Below are 20,623 nucleotides of genomic sequence, written 5' to 3'. Positions count from 1 at the left end.
TGTCTGGTCTGTTTAGTGTGACTAACCCTTCCCTGAAAGCACTTTATTACAGCTATTATTCATAAGCCACATTAATAAGAAATCAGCTCATCAACTTTTCAATACACCAAGCTGCTTTCTCCTATGTGTGCCAGTTCACCCGCTGAGCATCTTGATCTCTGTCCCCATTTAACAGATGGGGCAACTGAGGCCCAGGCAGCGGATGGGACTCACGTGAGGTCACACAGCCAGGAAGCAGCAGAGGAGAGGTGCCCAACGTCAAGGTGCTGTGTGACCTTGGGCAGGTCGCTGCACCTCTCAGGTGCACCTGCATTTTATCTGGCAACCTCATCTGGAGGGTCTTGATGTGTTATCACCCCGCCATCCCATATCTAGCAAAAATATGAGACCCAGAAAATAAGAGTAATCAAATACTCTGGGTGCCTAGTCCGAAAACCTCCACCTAAATATGAATTAAGGAACTTGGGACTTGAGGGTCACCCTCTCCCATAGTCATGTTCCTTTCTTTCTTCCCACCCAGAAGAAGCCTCTTGCCTGGTGGCTGCAGAGAACTTTCACAGTCCTCTCAGCTCCTCCTTTTTTCCAAAGCAGGTGTCTGCTACCAAAGGGGGTCGTGTACCACCTACATGCCACCTTATCCTATCCCGCACCCCCAACAGACATTGCTAATCGATCATGGCATACTTCCCACTGATCATCAGGACTCAGCCTTAGATTCCTTATCAGAACCCCGTCCCTCTGGACCTCAGGAACTTAACAGACAAGAGAATGCGCTCACATGAGGGAGATGGTCAGGGGCAGGCAGGATGCCCAGAAAAGACTAGGGGGGCAGCAAGACAAGCAGAATCTCACGGCACTGGACCCCAAAAACAGAAAGAAGAGCCACGTCCCCCTCACTGTGGCAGGAGGGAGGGAGGGAGGGAGGTGTGGGCCCTCGTGGACCCACAGAGCAGGAGCTCCGGGAGGAGGAGAGGAGTGAGGAGGGGGACTCGGGGGTGAGGAGGGTGGGAATGAGGGGCAGGAGGGCAGGCCAATCCCAAACTCCCTCTGGGGGAGGAGCAATGAGGGGATGCCAGGTGTCCCCGTGTAAGGCCCCACGGAGGGTGTGCCAGCAGCGACCAGGCTGCGGTGGGGGCGGCCCCTTTCCTAAGCCTGCAGACCCCGGGGGTGGGGGTGGGGGCACGTGCACTTTTGCCCCTTTTACAGAGAACACCCAGCTCAGTCAGGGAGACCCCTTACACTAGGGCACCTGACTCTGAAATGGCAGAGCTGACATTCGTAGCCAAAGCTCGGCACTGCCACGCCAGCAGCCACCCCAGGGAGAGGATTCCAGACCCTTGTTTTACACGTGAGGAAATCCTAAGGCCCAGAGAAGGGAAGTGACTCGTCCAAGGTCCCCCAGCAAATGGGTAAATAAAGGAGGTGCTAGAGGGAACTGCCCCAGGGAGCCAGGCCCTCCGAGGCCAGAGGCCAAATGCAGCCCCAGGGGTTGGGAGGTGCCTGCTTTGCTTTAGGAGCCCAGGTTTCTGGACTTGCTGTCTGGTGGCTGAGCACAGGCTAACAGTTAGCAGTATCCTTCAGAAACCTCACAGGTTTCACCACTGTGGGAAGCTCTGGTTTTTGAAAACCGGGGGTCGGGGGTGGGGTGGAAACTGTGATATTGTGATTTATGATAAAAAAGATAAAGTTGGTCTTCATCCGCGTTTCCAGCACAGACTTCCTAAAACCCTTGGAATTTCCTAAGTGGTGAGAGGGATCAAGGTGTCTTTTGTTATGTTAATGAGGCGACTTAGGAGGGAGCTAAGGAAGGGGACTGGTTGCCAGGAGAACCCACCAGTGATTAGAGGGCTGGAACTTTCAGTCCCACTACCCCCCAGCCCTGGGGAGGGGGAGGGGCTGGAGGTTGAATGGATCACGCCTAGGTAATGAAGCCTCCGTAAAATCCCGAAAGGACAGGGTTTGGGGAGGTTCCAGTTGGTGAACACGTGGAGATTCAGGGACAGGGGTGCCTGCAGAGGGCATGAAAGCTCCTCGCTTTCCCCACACCTCGCCCTGTGTGTCTCTGCCATCTGGTCCCTGAGTTATATCGTTCTGTCATAAACTGGTGATGTAGTAAGTAAAATGTTTCTCTTGAGTTCTGTGAGCTGCTCTAGCAAATTAATCCAACCCGAGGAGGGGGTCGTGGGACCCTCCGATTCATAGCCATTCGGGCTGAAGTCGGGGGTGGGGGCAGTCTTGTGGGACTGAGCCCTTCACCTGGGGAACCTGAGGCTACCTCCACACCAACAGCGTCAGTATTGACTTAAGTCGTAGGACGCCCAGCTGGTGCTGGAGAATTGCTTGGTGGTGTGGGGAGAGAACCACACACATTAAAATAATAATCTCTCTCCTCGAAGAAATCCCTGTGTGACCCCCGTTGGGGTCAGAGCCAAGACAGGAAGATAACGCCCAAGGAATCTTCTCTCCACCTGAGGCCCAAGCTTTCCCACCACAGGTTAAGCCAGAAGAGGAGGCTCCTGCTTGACCTGGTGGTCCAGAGGACCCGTCTCCCAGCACCTTTGACTTCAAGACTAGAAGCCAAAGATGTGGCTCACCCCAGGTCCCCTCCTGAAACACGGCTGACCTCAAGCTGGCCACTGCCTTCCTGAGCCTCACACCTCTCACCTGTTACGTGGCGACAGTAATAACTACGCTATATGATAATGCAAGTATGAAAGATGGGAGACCTTTTTGAGAATTGCAAAGAGCTGCGCACGCTACTATCGTCCATATGTTCAGCCTACCCTGATAGAGGTACCAAAAGTATTAAGAGTCATAGTAGCAATAGGAAGACCAATTACAGTGACAACTACCACTTTCAGTAATTGCTATGGGCTAGTCACTGTACTGAGAAGGTTCATAGTTTTTTTTCCCTGATCCTCACCACAACCACAGAAGGGAGATTCTACATCATGTTTATTTTGACAGAAGACCCCGGGGCCCAGAGAGGTTAAGTGACATGCCCTGGGTCACACAGCAAGGTAGAGACCAAAAGACAGTTACACCCAGACTCATGGTGAGATTAGGTCCTAAACACACCTATCCTCTCTCTAAAGGGTGTATTTACCAGCCTCGGAGGAGGCCTAGGATTCACAGCATTTTATATTTCCTGAGTTTTTATGTTCTTCCCAAAAACGGAAGGCTGGCAGACTGGGAGCAGCTCCTCTGGGATGGATTGTTTTAAATCTTCTGCCCCCTAAGACCCTGAAAGCACATTCACCAGGAACGTGCCACCTCTCTCTCTCAAGGACTGAGGGCTGTCACTGATGACATTAGGGCAATTTCTGGAGGGTCAATAATTTGGCAACAAGTGCCAGCATCTTAAAAATGCACACTCCCTTCAGGCTAGCGATTCCAGTTTCCTGACCAGACCAATGCGTAATTTACCGCACACGGTTTTGCAAGATGAAAAAGTTCTGGAGATTGACTGCACAACAATGTGAATACACTCAACACGACTAAACTGTAGACTTAAAAATGGTTAGGACAGCAAATTTTATGTTATGTGTATTTTACCATAATTAAAAATAGACCAAAAAAATGTTCACAGCAGAGTGGTTTTCAAGAAAGAGAAACTACACACAGCCAATCTCTCCTCACTAGGGGATTACTTAAATAAATGATGGTTTACCCAAACGAATCAAAACAAACTAGAACAGGGGGTCGGCAAACTGTGGCCCCTGGGTTAGGCTCAGCACTGTTTTTGTAAATAAAGTTTTATTGGCCCATAGCTCCATCCATCATTTGCCTATTGCCTTGGACTGGGTTCTGGCTGCAATAGCAGAGGTGAGAGCCCATGGCCCACAAGCCCAAAATACACACTATCCAACCCTTTAAGAAGTTTGCCAAACCTGGACTTGGAAGACCCAAGACCCCAAAACGCTATCAGAAATAGGTTGGAGGGTGTGCTGGGAGAAACCGGCTCCTAAAGAGCCATGTTACGAGTTCAATTTGGAAAGGAAAATTTTAAATAAGGTATATTATCCACACGTGTATAAATGTACCATTAGGTGCTTATCTCTGGATGGTAGGAATAGAGATGAATTTTATTTTCTTGTTTTGACTTTTCTGTGCTCTCCAAATTTTCTGTATGTAAAACATATTACTTCTCAACACTAGAAAAAATCATTAAGTGACTGGATGGCGTTGTTAACTAATGCTATGGTGACACTCATACCACAATAGCAACGGAGCAACTCAACACACTGTACACCTTAAATTTACATCGACGTTGTATGCCAACCCTATCTCAATATTTGAAAAATTGTATGACTTTTATAATCAGGGTAAACAAACAATAAATACCATTTTCTCACTGTCTTGGCCCTTCTAGGCAGCGAGTGCTTTGGTGGATGGTCAGAGGTCGTACTGACACACCCCCTCCCTTGCCAGAGTTTACAAGCTGGGGAGGGAGGGCGGTGAGGTCGGGGGAGGCACAGGTGGAGAAGGCCCTGCTGGAATTCTCACGACAAGCCCAGAGAGGTTCCCCCTCCCTAAAATTCCTGGGCACCCAAGAGGGTGGATCTGATTTTCAGGTTGGGGGGAGTCGCTCAGGGGATCCCACGTGGGAGATGAGATAAGAAATGCTACTGGGGGGACTTCCCTGGTGGCACAGTGGTTAAGAATGCGCCTGCCAGTGCAGGGGATACGGGTTCGATCCCTGGTCCGGGAAGATCCCACATGCCGTGGAGCGACTAAGCCTGTGCGCCACAACTACTGAGCCCGTATGCCACAACTACTGAGCCCGCGAGCCACAACTACTGAGCCCGTGAGCCACAACTACTGAAGCCTGTGTGCCTAGAGCCCATGCTCTGCAGCAAGAGAAGCCACCGCAATGAGAAGCCCACACACTGCAACAAAGAGTAGCCCCCGCTCACCACAATTAGAAAAAGCCCACGCGCAGCAACGAAGACCCAATGCAGCCAAAAATAAATAAATAAATAAATAAAATTTATAAAAAATAAATAAATAAAAGAAATGCTATTGGGTGCGGGGCACTGACTTTGTTAGGCCCCTTGCGCTCTTCTAAACCCCACTGTGATGACTGATCGTTACCCCTGATCCCATACTCACTTTCTGCTCCTCCCGGGGCTGTTATTGTTCCATTTCACAGGTGGGGAAGAGGAGGCTCCAAGAGGCTCTGACTGCCCTCTCAAGGTCGTACAGCTGGCCAGGGATGGAGTCGGGATTTGAACCTGGGCTGTCTGACTCTCCAGCTCCAAGGACTTTCTACTACCCGGGTTGCCCCCAGCTCAGGAATACTATTTTTGGCTGGTTCATTAATACCCCAGGCTCTGCTGAACACCCAACGGACATGCACACATCTGTCATCTCTTTGACCCTGCGGAGGCTCCTGAGTGATCACCATCCCCTTTCGCAGGTGGGAACTGAAGGCCGCACACCCAGCAGGGCTCAGACTTCAGAGACGACAACTGTTCTCTAAAGACACCTCCCTCCAAATCCCACTGCCTGCCATGTCAGGCGGCAGTGAGCACTTTTGGCAAGACTAAACCAAAAGGGCTGCTTGGAGGAGGTGTCAGACAGGCCTCTCAGCCTCAGCGGCCTCTCTTGTAAAATGGGCTCCCACCAAGTATGACGGATCAGCAAGCCTCAGGGAGAGGAACCGAGGCCGGCCTCTGTTTATTGCCTCTAAAGGCCAAGCCCCTTGCACAAGATTCTCTTTATCTGGAAGCAGAACTCACATTCCAGCTTCACAGCGGCAGGCACCTGGCTTCCTGGCTGCCCTGGGCTACTCATTAACCAGTGAGAGGCCTCAGGAAGGGGCTGGACCAGAGTCTGCTCCAGCCTGGGGGAGGGGGAGGGGAGGGCCATGCTGGATGGTGTGGGCACCAGGGTCAGATCAACCAGGTTCAAATCCTGTGTGACCTGGGGGTGAGGGGGCGGGCAGTTCACCACCTCTGAGCCTCAGTATCCCCATCTGTACAATGGGGACCACCATTGTACAGTGCTCACCTGACAGGGCTACTGTGAGGACTGCAGGCGACTAAGGTGCTAGCACTGCCCGAGACAGAGCAAGCGCTCAATAAATGGTGGAACCACAGCGCCCATCACAGGACAGGTGCAGGATAAAATCTGCTGCTATCATTAAACCCTCGGCAGCATCGTGAACGTTGTTAAAGAGTTCCGTAAATGTTCGCGATTATTCCTCTTGCTATTTATGACAGTGGTGACTCTGGAGGCTGATCCGGAACGGGGCATCTCCTGACCACCAGGGATATGCCAGCCTGATTCTCCGCATCTGATGTCACAGCATGAAGAACAGGTCTTGGGTGGTGCCAGAGGCCGGTGGCTGCCGGTGACAGAGACCCAGGGCTGGGAGCTTGATGACTGGGGTGGAATCGGGTCCACCACCGGCAGCAAGAGGCCAAGGGCCTTCAGGCTTTTCTCCCAGTCCTGACTTCCTAGGGGACCCCGATCAACCAAACCTGGCCCCGGAGCTGTGGGAGCTTGATCCCGAGAAGTTTCTGCCCAGGAAGCCAGGTTTTTCAAATTCCAGAGGAGGGTGTACTAGTGGGGCGTGCAATCAAATTAGGAGGTCAGGGCTATCATTTTTATAAAAGAGAACAGAACAGAACAGAGCCCTGCAGACTGTGAGGCTACGAGTTTTATTTTGTGAAACTTTCGTTTCAGTTTCACGTGTGTGTTAAGTACACGCGGCATCCTGCTGTAAAGTATACTTCTTACTGAATGTCACGAGTCAAAGACTTCTTTGAAAGCCCCTATAGTGAGAATGTTTAAATCAAGGTGTAGAAGGCAGCTGCAGAAAAGTGACTGCGTCAGGTTCCTGCCCCATTAAACCCCTTTTAAAAACGCTACTGTGATCCTGAACTGGGGTGGAGGCGCGGGAGGTTCTATAAATACTAGACAATCAGCAAAACGTCATGAAGTTCTTAGGTTAGATAACAGAATTGTGTCAATGTTAAATGTTCCAGGGCTGATCATTGTGTACTTATATAAGAGAATGAATGGCCTCGCTCTTACAAAATGCATGCTGAAGGATTAGAGGTAAAGGGGCATCATGCCTGAAACTCCCCAGTGATTCAGGATATCAATGTGACTGTTTTTATAGCATATATTAAAGCGAGGAAGCAAAGGAGGCAAATGTTAACAATGGGAAAATCTAAGTGAAGGACTTAGAGGAGTTCATTGTAACATTCGTGCAACTTTCTTGAAGGTATTCAATTTTTAAAAAATAAAACCTTCAATAAAGAGATAGTTGGGACAGCAGCCCGATTCCTAGAGCATCCTGTCTGCTGGGAGCCAAGCAGCTCACCCTTTCACACGCTTCTGACCCCGAACCTTAGAATCAGCTGCACGAAGGTCCCCTCACCGCCTGGTGCAGAGCCAGGCTGGGGTCCAGGCCAGGACTCCAAAATCAGTGCTCAGCCCATTTGTAGGGCTACCTCCCTGCCACCGATGTGCACAGGTGGCCAAGCCGGGCCGTGGACCCGCCACCCAGAGGTGACCTGTGGACAAGGTCCTGGGGCCTCGGGGGTTCTGTCTCTTCCTCTGAGATCCTGAGCGCCCACCTGGGGTCATTGCCACCCGTGGCGAGACACCAAGACCATGGGGAGGTCAAATGCCACTTACGTTTTGGAGGCTCCTCACAAAGCGCTGTCGCTCTGGACCTATTGCAAGGAAAGAAGGCGGAGAAGGAAAGAAGAGATCTGGTCAGGGTGTGATGTACTCAGGACCCAGACTCTATTCCGTGTGACCACCCAGCACACACAGCTGGGAGGGGCCCCGTCCACACCCAGTGGGGCCGGGGCGGGGGAAACCCAGGCGTCCGGGTGCTCCTGCACACACTCGCACATGCATGCACACACACACACACACACCACGTGTTCACACACAGGCACATGCTTACACACCCCTCGCCCGGGTGCAGCATCCCTGAAATTGTCAGTGGCAAGAACCAGAGCTGGGAGGGGTGGCTGGCTGAGAACAGGTAAGCAGCTCCCCAGCCCTAACCCAAAAGTCTGCGCTCCCCCAAGCCCCCCACGAGCTCAGCCACTTGCCCAGGTCTGTGAGTGACCGTCCCCTGTGAGCACAGGGATGCGCCGAAGCCAGATGGAGAACCCGATACTCATCACCTGGTTAGAGGCTGAGCGTCACCGTGCCAAGGAACTCTGTTGAACTGTGCTGAGTCAAGTAGTCCCCAAGTGTGACTGACCCCTGAAGCTTTTTTTTTTTAAATAGACCACCTCTGTTCTTCTGGACTCGGTTGGGAAACAATGCAAGTGGGGGCAGATCACCTCTGCCTCATTCCACCGGCAGAGCTGTTCTGGAAGGCTCTCCTGGTTTCCTGGAATAAAAAATGCAGAAAACCAGGAAATGCTTCCTTATAGGAAGATCTTACACTTCAATGAACAGTTAAACAGATTAGCAGGCAAGGGGGTTGTGGTGGAAGAGCAGAGAGGCCTCCAGGGCTGCTCACTTCTTTCCTCTTTGTACCTGCAGCCCTGCCCTTGGAGCCTCTTCCCCAGACTCAGAACTGGGTTCCAGCAGTCTACAGAGCCCCCTGTCCCCCAAATTAGACAACCTCATTGCCGTGTTTGGGCTTCCACGTTCACCAGGCTCAAGTGGGCACCCACTGTGTCTGAGGCACTGCGTGTAGGAATGCTGAGTCAATTATTTATTGAGCATCTACTATATGCTAGGCACTGGAACCCGGCAGTGAACAAGACAGCTGAGGCTGCCACTCTCCTGGAGCCTGGAATCACATAGGAGGGGCTGACATGGATGCCATCGAGGCTTCATTCTCTGGGTGGACGCACGGCTCTGTGAAGTCTGGGTGGATTAGTAATGTCTGCAGCAGGTGTGGGTGGTGGAAGTGGCAATGTTTTCCTGGTTATCCAGGACCATACCAAGGGAAGAGGGACAAAGGGGAAATGAAGGTAGCATGTTCAATGCACAATTACAGGCACAACGTTAAAGGAACCAGAGGAATGAGAGTATAATTTTATCTGAGGTGAGACATTAGCAGTTGCATGAGTCCAACTCAGAGGAGAATAGAAATGGCACCAAGTCCCTGTATCTCTAGCTACTGTGCTGGCACCTGGACCCTTTTTTCTGGGGACAGCCTGCATCTATTCCCCCTGGAGACGCCCACATGCCACTCTCAGCCCATGGGGTTCTGGGTGGGGCTGAGCCCACCTCCTATTTCCAGGGTTGGGTGTATGAGCCAGGCTGAGCCAATCAGAGGGCTGTCATGAGTGGCTCCAGGACAGGCACATGACCAAGACTGGACACTGAGAGTGACAACAGGGACTTGTGCTGAAAATATTGGGAAAAAAGAAAGCTCTTTCTAGGCTGGGATGGCTTTGCTGGGGGTGCGGGTGGGCAACACCCTGTGCAGCTGGGGGCACCCCAAGGAGAATGGGGCCAACAGAGGAGGGACATGGAGCCAGAAAGGGAGAGGAAGAAACTGAGCTCCAGTGACATCTCTCAGCATCTGGATCCAGCCATACCTGAAGTACGACTCTGGGCTTTTCTGTTAAATGAGTCAGTAAATGTTTGAACTGATTATCGCCACTTGCAATCCTAAGAACCCAGACCCAAATCTGCCTTGAATTTGCGGTGTAAGTTTATGCATGTCTCTTTATCTCTCTGACACTCAGGCCATCAGAAAAGGGAGGCACAGATGAAATGACATCTGCGGTCCTCCTGCAGCCCTGGCACTCTAGCCAACTGCAAAGGTTAGGATTGATTTTCCCCTACCCCTGGGCATTTGGCTGGAGATGGAGAAATCAGCCCTTCTCAAAGTTAAGCCTGGAGGGTTTGTTAAAACACAGAGGACTGGGTACTACCCCAGGGTCTGAGTCAGCAGGGCTGGGGTAGGGACCGAGATACTGCATTCTAACAAACTCCCAGTGATGCTGAGACTGCTCGTCCAGTGACCACATTTTGAGGACCCAGACTCTAAATCTATTCTATTCTTCCCAGTTGCTTGGGGCAGGTGTCTAGTGTAAAAATGAAGGCCCAGACAGGCAGACCACAGCCCCTCAGTCCCCATAGCAGACCGCCAATTAAGGGAAAGTGCCCATGTGATTGCAAGGATGAGCCAGCCTTTAAACAACTAAAGCACCAGGTCCCAGCTTCCGCCTGTCCCATTGCTGACCCTTCCAGCCAGCCCTGCATCCTGGGAGTTATCTAAATAATGGGGAGCCAATAAGTGTGACTTGGTGCCTCTGGGCTCCAGGCAAGCCCCACACCGGTCGTACAGGAGCTGTGAGCATCCCCCAGCTGCTCCCCCAACCAGGCCATATGCCAGCACCAAATCCCGCAGCAGGCCTGGTCCTGACACACTGCCTTGGGCCACCCTGCTGTCAGCGCGGCCTGGCTGGCCCCTGGCTCTCCTTGATTTACATCCGACTTGGCTGCCTTGAAAAGCCTCCTGTGGCTTTTGGACCACGGACACCATTCAGCAGAAAAGGGCTTCCCCACCAGCAGCCTTTCCAAGGTGGCACCGGCCCAGAGAGCTTGGCCTGGCTCAGCCGCCTCCCAGCTGTGTGACCTCAGGCAAGTTACCTGCTCTCTCTGGGGCCTCAGCTTTTCACATGCAAAATGGGAAGATGGTACCTTTTGTGATGGTTAGGAAGATGATGCTTATAAGGCACAGGGCCTGGCTTACAAAGTGTGGCAAAAGCTATGATGAACCTCCTTTACTCAAAGTGTGCCCTACCCGCACAGACCAGCAACATGGCAGCACCTGAGAGCTGGTTAGAAATGCAGAATCTCAGCCCCACCTTAGCCCTCCTGCCAGGCAAGGGGCATTTTAACAAGATCGCGAGTGAGGCCTACATCTTCCACGTCTGAGGAGTGCTGGTGTACGTGATAATTACTACTGTCGTTCTTGCAACACCCCAGGGCAGACCCAAGATGCACCCACAACCCCTAGGCCTGGGGGAATGGCAGGCAGGGGTCAAAGGTAATGAAATGTTGAGAGAGGGAAGAAAAATTCTCCAGCTTCCCCAGCCTCCCAACTAACGACAAGCTTGTCGTTAACGACACAGGGCTTAGCGAGTAGGTGCGGACCATCGGGCTTAACTCACGGCTCAGTCAAGGCAACAAAATACACTGAAAAAATTACAGATCTCAGATGTGCGGGTTTTGGCAGAGACCCGGCTGCCTGGTCTGCTCTCCAGAAGGCTGAACGCTTTACATTCAAGGAGGCAAATCACCCTCTCTGCCTGCAGCACCACCCGGAACTCCCAGCAGAGGTTGGCAGAGGGGGCTGCCCTGGGAGGTGCGTGCTGCAGCCAGGCCACCCCCCGAGCCACCCACAGAGCAGTGCGCAGGTAGGGGTGGCTGGATTTCTCCTGCTCCAGCCCTGAAATGCCTCTTGAAAGCACTACGGGTCCCCTGAAAGGGGTAGGAATCCCTCTTCCCTACGCTGCACCATCAGTCCTGCTGGAGGAACACCGCAGGAAGGCTCCCACCTGCCCAGGACCCACCGGCAGCATGTCCCTGCCTCAAGGCAGCCGGGTCCCAACCAATGGAGGGCCGTTCACAGAAACCAAATGGCCAGAGGCAGATGCAGAAAAACAAACAAACAAACAAACAAACAAAAAAACCCACATTGAAAAAATACTGGCTCGATTTCACGAAACTCTGAGTGGACAACACAAACCATACAGGAGGCCTGGAGCTGCCTGTGGGGGACGATTTTGCAGCGACTAGTACTGTTTTCTCAGGCCTGGGATGCAATCCTTTGCAAACAGCCCACACCTTGCATTGGTGAGAAGTGGAAGCAGAAACAGATTCTGCTCAGTCCCGGCGACAGAGGCTGGCAGGTTGGGTCTTTTTTTTTTTTTTTTTTTAAAGGTCTATTCTGATCTATACTCTTCTACCAATGATGGAATAAAAACCCACTTTCTGGGACTTCCCTGGTGGCGCAGTGGTTAAGACTCCACGCTCCCAATGCAGGGGACACGGGTTCCATCCCTGGTCCAGGAACTAGATCCCACGTGCATGCCACAACTAAGAGTTCACCTGTTGCAGCTAAGGAGCCCACGTGCCACAACTAAGGAGCCTGCCTGCCGCAACTCAGACTCAGCACAACCAAATAAATAAATAAATAAATATTTTTAAAAGAAACCCCACTTTCTTCTCCAAGGAAGTGTTCTCCACTAAAATCCTGTTGCTACAGCTCTACTCAGAGCATCTCTGAACTCCAGTCCCCAAATCGGGTGCCCCCTTTCAGAGCGAGGGCTAAAACATCCTGAAAACCAATGGGACTACAATCAAATCCCACAGGACCATCACCCATGTAGTGACATGTGCTCCCCAACAGAGAGAAACAAGGGTCTTTCCCCCCTTCACTCAGCAGGTATTTCCCTCAAACATGAAGCTTCCTTACAGGTTAGGACAGAGCAGGGAAAGGACTTGCCTAGGTCACACAGCAAGTCAGTGGCCAAGGGCATCCAAACCCTGGTGTCACAGTGCTCCTGTAACAATTCACTTAACTCTTGTGGTCAGCTCCCTGAGGGCATGAGTTGGTCCATCCTGTTCACAGCCACATCCCCAGGGCCTACGACAGGGTCTAGAACACACATTTGTTGGAAGGATGGATAGTGATGGGTGGATATAATTTCCAAGCTTGGACCCACTCAGATATTCAAATCATAGGCTCTCATTTCAGGACAGAGGGAATCAGACGGCCTCTATTTCTGTGCTGGGCACCTACTGTGCACCAGGCCCCGTGCTGGCTGGCTGCTGAGGCATCTGTCACTCCCCTGATGTGCCTCTGGTCAGGTGGCTGGAAAAAAGGTAAGACCACACAGGTCTGGGTTCCAGCCAGAGAAAAGGTCCACAGGGCTCAGAGCAGGGCGAGGTTAAGTCCACTTTGACTCAGAGGATCTTTGCTGGGTGCTTATGATGTGTCATGTACCATTAAGGGGTTCCAGGAAGCCTTCCTGAAGCAGGTGGCCTCAAGCTGGCCCTCGAAGAGTGGGAATTAGGAGGGAAGGGAGGAAGAGCCTTTCGGGCTGAGGTCTGGGCAGGGCTGAGAGCCTGAGGCTCGGACTAAGAGCAGAAACCAGCCAGATCACAGGGAACAGAGAGAAGTGGTGGCAGATGACAATAAACATTGGCCAGGAGCCAGATCATGAAGGGCGCTGAATGCCAGGCTAAGGAGTTTGGACTTGATTTCACAAAGCACTAGGAAGCCACAGAAGGCTTGGGAGCAGGAGAGAGTGACATGCTGAGAGCTGGCCCCCGATGCTATAGAGCCCAGGAGGCGTGGAGGTTGGTGAGGAGGTTGTTGTCTTGAGCTGTGGTGGCATCCACCCAGAGAGGAGACACCAGGTGCCATCTGGTGATAGAATGAATGTTCTTAAAACCATGGCCTGAGTCCACCGTCAGGACTGAGCAGCCCTCTGTCTCCAGGTGCCAAATGGCCATGGGGCAAAAGGGCAGAGCCTTCAGGACCGCCCCCTTCTGAAGCCCCTCCCCCAGGAAGCATGACTCTGCTGAAACCCAAGGCCAACCACACCCCTCCACCACCACCAGGTGATGGCAACCTGGCTGGCAACCTGGCTGCGTTAAGAACTTTCTGCAGGAAAGCGGATGGTAGAATTCCTTCATCGTGTGCAAAGGAGAGCGGTGGGAAGGAAAAAACTCTCAGAATGTCCACCCTAGGGACACCACAGAGATGTGGTCCCAGCCTCCGCTCAGTGGAGGAGGGCGGGGGCAAAGCTGAGGGCCTGGTGTCTGTCCACTGAGGACCCAAGGTGAGCGGAACCAGAAGGCAGCTGCCCCGCCCCTCCAGGAGGGACACTCGCCAGCCCTCTCACAACTGCCTCCATTCCGTCCCACACAGTGGCCAGAGCTGCCCACCAGAGCCAGGCTCCCCGCTCCTCCCTGAGCAGGCGGTCCCGCTGCCCAGGAAGCCCTGTTCCAGATGCTGAAGGTGTCTCCTGCACAGCCAAGCCCAAGGAATCGTTCGGATCTGTATGGCTTGGCCCTTCCATCCCCCTTCCCACTGCTGTGACACAATCAGGACCGGAGAGCTGTGAAGAGAGTCATCGAAAGTGCGAGACAGAAGTAAAAACACTGTCCGTAACTTCATCAGCACTGAACGGCAGGTGGGCCGGGGCGGGGAGGGGGAGAACCTTAAGTCTGTGAATAATGGCCCTCTTGTTGATCTAGACCTCATTCAGACCTCAGTCTCCTCATCCATTAAGTGGGTGGGCAGGGGGGCTTAACTCCATGACCCCAAAGTCCCCACACTCCCAGCCAGTGGACCGCGCACCCTCCCTGACACCTTCCCTGGGTTCCCTGCCCTTGGCATAATCCTCTGGGATTGTTCATTAACCTCTTCCTGATACAGATCTTCTCCCCTCTTGTGAGACTGTGAGCTACTTGAGCCCAGGGGCTGTTCTGTTTATCCCTCCCTCTGGCTTTGGCCCTATGCCAGACACCTTGTAGGTGCTCAGTGAAAACCATGTGCAGTGGAACGAGGATGGGCAGTGGTTCCGGTTCTCCCTCCCAGGTCCCAGCTGTGTGAGGGGCGGTAAGTCACTTTTCTGAGACTGGATGAACTCTTCCAGAAGATGGAGGTAAGAACCCCCAAGTCAGGCACAGGGCTTAAATGCAGGAAGGGAGATAGGACCTAGTGGTGCTGAAAAAGTATTGGTTCCTTCCCATCTCAGAATACTGAGCTGCCTTGGGCTGCTTCTCTGCCCACCTTCAGAGTAAGTTCAAAGCCATTGGGTGGAAGCGTTTCATTCACTAAGGTGGCAGTACTCGGGGTGATTAAGACAAGCCAGACTCAGTCAGTGATTCCCACATGCAGACAAGCTGTTCAGAATGGCCTGGAGATCTGTATGTTCTGACAAATGACCGTTCCACAATGGTCTGTTGTTTGAATAGTGTTGTGGCAGAACCAAGAACAGTATGATGTCATTTTCGTTAACAACAAAACAGAACTACAGCTAGCTTGCTCAACAGATGATCCCAAATAACCCTGGGTCAAAGAGGAAATCAAAACTGAAATGAAAACTGATCTAAAAAGAATAAAAAGGAATATAAGTCCATCTAGATATCTGAGGGGTACAGTCAAAGCTGTATGCAGAGGAATATGTATAATCTTAAAGGCTTTTATTGTTATTATAGGAAGATAGAGATGATGGACAGACGACTGAAGACTAGATTGCACTTTTTAAAAAAATGATCTTTAAGAATCACCTTTTGTTTGTACAGTGCTGTATTGCTTGAGATCTATTGTTTTCTTAATTAAAAGAGACTCTTTTGGCAGTTTCTCATAAAGTTAACAAATATCTACCCTACGCCCCAGCAGTTCCACTCCTAGAGAAGTGAAAATATACGCCCACAAAGAGACTTGTACACGAAGGCTCATAGAAGCTTCATTCATAATCACCCCAAACTGGAAACAAGCCAAATGTCCATGCACAGGAGAGTGGATAAACACAGTGTGAGGCATCCATATGATGGTTTACTCCTCAGCAATAAAAGGACTGAACTATTGATATACTCAACAGCATGAATGTATATTAAAATCATCAAGCAGAAAGAAGCCAGACACAAAAGAGTATATACCATACAAATCCATCCAGTTCTAGGCTTGGCAAAACTAATGGTGATAGAAATCAGAAACTGGTTGCCTCTGGGAGCGGAAGGGCACAAGTCAACTTTCCAGGGGAGCTGGAAATTTTCTATATCTTGATCTGGATGGTGGTTACACGGGTGTATCAAGACTCAACAAACTGTAACAGAATCTTTGCATTTCACTGAATGCAAATTATATCTCAATTTTCATATTCATATTTCTAACAGTCACAGTTGAAAACTTTTAAACATACAGATTCCTAGGCTCCACCCCCTGGGGATTCAGATTCCATATGTCCAGGCCTGGGAACCTGAATTTGTACAAAGTCACTCAGGTAATTCTGATGCCTGACTAGAGTTAAGGCGACCTGCCCCTCCCCCCACACCCCCTCCCCCTTTGATTGTTTTGGGTGATTTGTTGTTTCTATGTTGGTTTTTAGAAACAGAAGAGCAATTTCCATTCTCTCTGCCTTCTCCCCACCACCCCTAATCCCTGCCCCTCAGCTTAGGTTTCCAAAAGGAAACTCTGAGCAGGTGAGGCGGGCAGGGAAACCCCAAAAGAAGCCTTGTCCAGGACAGACGTAATTCACCCAAGGCGCCAGGGCTGTGTGCTCCGGGGAGGTCAGAGGCACAGTTAATGGCCTGTGTACTTGTTAGACAGCATGTCCAGGCCTTCACCCCATGTTTACAAAAAGAGCTCAGGGCAAGATTCGCTGGCATGGAAAATGCTTTGTGCCCTGACTAGCAGTGGCCCGGCCACCTTCAGTCCTGGACCTCAGCCTAATTCCTCACTCACCATGAGGGTCTCCCGGGTTTAACTGGCTTCGACACTGCTGTCCCCAAACCCAGCCTGATGCTATTTCTATCTCTGCTGCCTTCAGAATAAAGCCTAACCCCATTTACCCAGCGCTCAAGGCCCGCCACACCTGGCTCTTATTCCTCTCTCCCGCTGGGTCCCTGTGAGGCTTGTTCTACAAACACGCTTGGCTATTTCATGCCCTGTCCCTTTACACCTATTATGCCCCCTTCCCGGAATGCCAGCCCACCCTGTTCCTCTGCCCACAGAAGCTGCCAGCTCCAGCATCACCTCCTCTAAGAAGCTGAAATGCCTCCTGCCTGTGACCCTTACCATCTAGGCACGCTCAGCACGGGCACCCACGCGCAGCACGGGCACCCACGCGCAGCATGGGCACCCACGCGCAGCACGGTCACAGCGGCTGCCGCACTGCCCATCTCCCTCTGGGCTATGAGATCCTCGAAAGCCAATATTCTACCCCAAATCCAGTGCCTGGCCAGAACTGACAGCAGCAAAGAAACAAGGCGTGTTATAAAAGAGCTCCCATTCACACTTGAAGGCCACCCTGGGCATTTCCACACCCAGGGCTCCTCCCCAGAACCCGTAAATTCAAGCAAACACTTTGGCCAAGATAAGTCAGCCAACATGGAGATTGGAGACGGGGATTGCAACACGGGATTGCATTCTTCGGAGATGCAGCCCTGAAGAATCCGACCCTCACTTATGACCTTCGCCAGAAGTTGGGGGGCGGGGGTCAGCCCACACCTGGCGGGTGGCCCTGGGGTTCCAAGGCCAGCCCGAATTCCCACCCAGACCCCTTCCAGCTGTGACCAGGCTGCATCCCAGGTGTTCCTTGTCATTTATTTTTCACCTCTTTCCTATACACAGGAATGTGTTGAATGACTCACAAGTGTCTTATCATTTCGGGACCTTTGGAAAGACTTCCAGATAAAGTCTCACAGGCTCCCAAATCCTTTGACAAGCCGATAGGCTGATAGGTGATAGAAAACACCATCCCCAGAGCCCACACTGCCTCGTGGGGGGCTGACACTTGAGTAGGAAGGGTGGCAGGGCTCCCTGAGAGGCACAGAGAAGGGAGAATGAGTAACCAGGGCTGGAATCCAGGTGCCAGTGGGGTCCATGCCCTCACCCTCCAACCCTGAAGACCCGGAGTCTTTGTCCCTTGTTCTCCCAAGGTTCTGGTCCAATTTCAACTCCCCAGGACATCAGTGATTAAAGTCCCACAGAGCCCAAACTCGCGGCTGGCCCAGGGAAGGCCTTTGAAGCCCAATCCTGCTGCTGTCCAAACAAGGCAAAGTCCTCTGGGCGGCTCTCAGTTTGCCCATCTGTAAAAGGGGCACTACCCGCTCGCTAGGGCCTCCCAACTCCACAAAGCAGATGGGACCGGATCTCCGCAGGATGAGATGGGAGGGAAAGGGCAGGAGAGGTGACTGTGGCTGCGCCACAGGTCGGTACAAGGACATCCCCGAAGCACAAGAGCTTGAGAGCGAGCCTTGGCCCTTGCCACATACCACAGTGACCTAGGACCTCGTGACACCCTCTAATCGGCAGCTCCGAAGCCGAGCCCGGCTTTACAGCTTACCACAGGCTTATTCTGCCTCATCTCCCTCAATCCCCTCAAGGACGCAGTGAGGCCGGCTTTGGCGTCCTTGCTGCCCAGACAGCGACGCTGAGGTTCAAAGCGGCTGAGGGAATCACCCAAGGTCGCCTGCTGACTAAGACAGAGGCACAGTACTTGGACTCAGCTCCCTGGGGAAGAGCTCCTGCCTTTCATTCTCAGCTTACCCCATAACCACTTTACTCCACCCATTTTACAGATGAGGAAACAGAGGACAAAAAAAGTTTGCCCAAGGTCAACAGGGGGCTGAGCTAGGCCCAAGACCTCTAGCCAGTCTCCCACTCCTACGCTATGGTGGGTTCTCAGCCACTGCCCTCGGGCCCCCTCCAAACGCCCCCAAAACCACCCTGATCAAATTCCTCCCCCCACTCCGCCCCCACACCACACCTCCCTTGTGCCCACCCCACACTCCCCGGATGACTCCCTGGTCGAGAGGGAGGCAGGCGGTTGCTAAGCGCTCACCCGCTCTTTCTCATAAAAATAAACTCCTTCTGGCTGGGAGACTCTGGATGAGATCCCCTCCTTTCCAGCCAAGAAAAAATTAAAAAGAAATTTTAAAAAGATCTCCCCCATGACATTTATTTGAACATCAGCGGTGCCAAAGCATGGGCCAATTCACCCAAGTCCAAACGGAGCCACGTGCCTCTTAACCTCAGCCCCAAGACCCTCTGTTCAAGTGTCCGGGCGGTTACTGAGCTGATTTATTTCTCCAGGCAGGAAATGGGGGTCCAGGCTGCCTCCCAAGCTTTTGGGGCTGGTCTTGGGGGAGGCCAGGATCTGGCAGAGGCTGGGCAGTGACCAAAATAGCCAGGCCGGTGGCCCTGCCCAGCACACACCTCCCTCTGAGTGCCAGGGAGGGTAGCCCAGAGGTCCCCCTCCGGTCCAGGACGAAACCTCAGCGGTTGGAGGATGAAATCCCTGAGATCCTCTCTCTGGCTTTCCTAGTGGGAGGGGGACCAGAACCTCCAGCTCAAAAGAGGAACCCCCAGAAGGAAGGGAAAGGTCTAGAGATGGATGTGTCCTGCTTTCCCTGCCCGCTGTCCACTTGGCTCCCAGCTGTCCCTCGGGGCCTGGATCCTGCCACTGAAGGCTGCTGGACGTTGGCACTGCCACCTGCACGCTGCACACAGGCGGCACCCTTGGAGCCATGCCGCCCTATCACCTCTACCCACTCAGCGCCTGCTCTGGAGAACCATCTCTGGCTGTGTGGCCCTCTAGGCACCGGGGACACTCCCTCGGGTACAGTCGAAGGCACATGAGTGTCCGAAAGCAGGGACCCAGAGACAGAGCCACACTCTGGGACACACACGTGCGCAGCCAGGCACTCGGAGATACAGTCACACACACACAGGTTCACACAGACACACTCCAGGACACACAAGAGCAAACATCTGAAGACACAGCCACACAGGTATCACACACTAGAACACACACATGCACAGCCCAGGTCACAGAACAGCAGGCACACATTGGGACACACAAGTGCATGCTGCTGGGAACATGGAGAAACAGCCACCCTCAGAAACACACAGACACACACGGAGATACATGCAGACCCCCAGTGAGATCGAGACACCAAAAGAGACACACACAAACACACACACCTAGCTCCTGCACGAGAAGCCCGAGCCCCTTCGCCCGGGAAACAATAACAGCCCCGCAGCGGGACTGAGAGGGCGACCCTCCGTCCCCCGCTGGGTGGTGAAAGGGGCGCCGGAACGGGGTCCCTGGGCGGGGAGGAGGTCGTGGCTAGCTGGGGCGCGGGAATGGGGAGGGGGCTCCGCGCGCCCGGCTCCCTCTCCCTCGGTACCTGGGGCGGCCGCGGCGCTGCACTCGGCTGCAGTCGGTTCCGCTCACCGAGGGCTGCCAGCCGGCTCGATCTCTGGCCCGCGGGGTCCGCGCTCGGCGCTCCCTCTAGTCTGGGCTCGGCCTCAGAGCTCGCGGTCCTCGGGACTCGGTGCCGGCCAGCGAGCGGTGCTGCAGCCAGGACCCGAAGCTCGGCGCTGGCGGCGGCGCGGAGGAAGCGGTAATTTATAAGCGGCTTCTTCCTGACCTCGCGTGTCTGTTGTCTGAGCAGGCAGCTCTCAGCATCACCCATCCTGCTGGGTGGAAAAATACCAGCTTGGCCGGGGCGGGGGCGGGGCCGAGGCGGGGCCGGGGCGCCAGCCCCGCCCCACACACGGACACACACATACACACACACACGCACGCACGCACACACACCGCACACGCACGCGCGCTCGGGCTCGGACACAAAGAGCCCGGGCTCGCCGAGCGCGCGTGCACACACCCTCCTACGGCGGGCGAGCACTCGGTCCCCTGCCTCCCCCTTAGCGCGTTCTTTCCGAGGAAACCCTTTACTCCAAACCCTGGAGACAAGGAGTGAGTGCAGCGCGTCCTCAGCCCCTTCCTGTCTTCCGATTAGGAATGAGAGAGCCCACGACGCCTACTCGCTCCCTCCCAACACGAGCCACCAAGCTCACCACTTGTCACCCACCTGGCTCATGGGGTGGGGCCAGGGCTCCTTGAGTGGTGAGGTCTGAAGCACTCCACTGCGT

General features: G+C 53.2%; 1 protein-coding gene across 1 annotated transcript in view; it reads right to left on the bottom strand.

Moving 5' to 3' along the window:
• SLC6A6 (solute carrier family 6 member 6) overlaps positions 1-20,158 on the bottom strand; it is an 80,639-nt gene extending 60,481 nt beyond the window's left edge. Inside the window, exons 1-2 of the mRNA XM_082637373.1 lie at positions 19,876-20,158; positions 7,651-7,688 (exon numbers count right to left, since the gene is read on the bottom strand). The gene's annotated coding sequence lies outside the window, so the exon portion shown is untranslated. The remainder of the gene's footprint in view (positions 1-7,650; positions 7,689-19,875) is intronic.
• Positions 20,159-20,623: the final 465 nt, after the last annotated feature.

The sequence above is a fragment of the Mesoplodon mirus genome (genome assembly GCF_964341445.2).
Source record: "Mesoplodon mirus genome assembly, chromosome: 12".
Classification (NCBI taxonomy): Eukaryota; Metazoa; Chordata; class Mammalia; order Artiodactyla; family Ziphiidae; genus Mesoplodon; species Mesoplodon mirus.
Note: the sequence above shows the minus strand (reverse complement) of the source record. Positions and strands in the feature narration are given on the sequence as shown.